The sequence below is a fragment of the Octodon degus genome, unplaced genomic scaffold (assembly GCF_000260255.1).
Source record: "Octodon degus isolate 3935 unplaced genomic scaffold, OctDeg1.0 scaffold00040, whole genome shotgun sequence".
Classification (NCBI taxonomy): Eukaryota; Metazoa; Chordata; class Mammalia; order Rodentia; family Octodontidae; genus Octodon; species Octodon degus.
In genome coordinates, this window is record NW_004524616.1 from 9,236,626 (window position 1) to 9,238,274 (window position 1,649).

The following is a 1,649-nucleotide window of genomic DNA, read 5'->3' on the forward strand; positions in this document are numbered from 1 at the left end:
CTCTCATTCATTTTTTTCAGTTGCATAGTATTCCACAGGGTGGTTAAACCACTTTTAACCAGTAGTGTGTGTGTGTGTGTGTGTGTGTGTGTGTGTGTGATGGGATGTTGTGTTTTTAGTCTTTCGCTTTGCAGCCATAGCTAAAAAGAATAGTTTAGCCTACCACCCATCATTCCTCAAAGGGTAAAGGCATACAATATTTTTGAACATTTGAATTTAATGTGATAGGTAGGAACCATGAAGTCATTTAAGAATTAAATGTAAAATAATGCACAGGCTGTTTTAAAGTGGATGACTAAAACTGCTTTTACCCAGGAGACTGTTATTTCATGTAGCTCTTTTAGTCAAAATGATTGACTAGAAGAATAATGTAAGAGGGCTCACTACCTTAAGAGTCTGCCACCCACACTAGGGAAATAAAGGATAGCACTGTGCCAATACTTGGGAGATTTCTGGTTGTCAACTAGCACATCTGGGCAATGTGGGCTGAAATGAAAGGGGCATTTGTATAACCCAGACATTGTTCTCCTGTGTCACTTCCCAAACTGTGCTTAGATAGTCATTCTTAAGTTTTCAGAGGTGTTTGATTTTTCAAGTCATGAAACTCTTGGCAAGGACTTCACAGAGACTTCATCAAACAGGGTCACTAAGGAAAATCCTGGAGCCTGGCAGACACAGAGGTACCATTTGCTCATCCATCAGAAGGGGTCCACGCCAGGACTGAGGACACAGAGGTACCGTTTGCTCGTCCATCAGAAGGGGTCCACGCCAGGAACTGAGGATTGGCTTCCCAAGCCCATGTATCCACCCTGTCACCCATCCTCCACCAGTATCAACAAAACTTGGGGTGTCTGGCCTCTCAATGGATGCAAATGCGTACGTGCGCAGACCCCCTGAGGTCCTTGGGCTCCCTGCCCACGCCCTGAGACGCCTTGCAAGCTCTATGCACAGCGCCTCTCGGGGGTCCGCAGACTGACGCTGTGCCCTGTGAGCGGTGGCTGTAAGGGAGCCACAAGAGGCCTCGGCTTGCTCCTGCAGAGCTACAATCAATCCTAGCGGGAGTCTCTATAACCTGGGGCCGGGGGTCCCGGTCCCTCTCTGCGGGAGGACCACTTCTGGGGTCCAAGTCGGCGGCCTCCGCCCGGCTGAAAGGTCCAGCCGCGCCGCAGCGCTGAGACCCTGCCCCGTCCCGGGAGCAAGACGAGGCTCCCCGAAGCCAGCCGAGCCGCCCCCTCCCCCGCCGTCTGCTGGCGGTGCAGGCAGTCAAAACAGCGAGCGGCCAAGAGGGGGACGGAAGCGGAGCCGCCGCGCCCCCGGCCCGCCCAGACCTTGCGCAGCACCGCAACTTTCTGCGCCCCCGCCTCCCCCACTCCCTTTACTTCCTCTCGCACCCGGGCCCGTGGGTCACTCTCCCCAAGTCCTTCCAGCCTCCGCTTTCCCGCACACTCGCTCCCCTTTTTCCCCACTCTTGGTCGTCCTCTCCTCTCCCTTCGCCCTCTCGCTTCCTTCCTGCTCCCCTCCCCCCACCCCGCGCGCCCCTCCTTCCACCCCAACCCCGCGCCCCCTTTCTGTCCCCGCCCACCCCGAGCCGCCGGCCCCTCGGTCCGGGCTGCGCTCCACGTGTGGACGCTGCTCCGCGGCCCCCACTG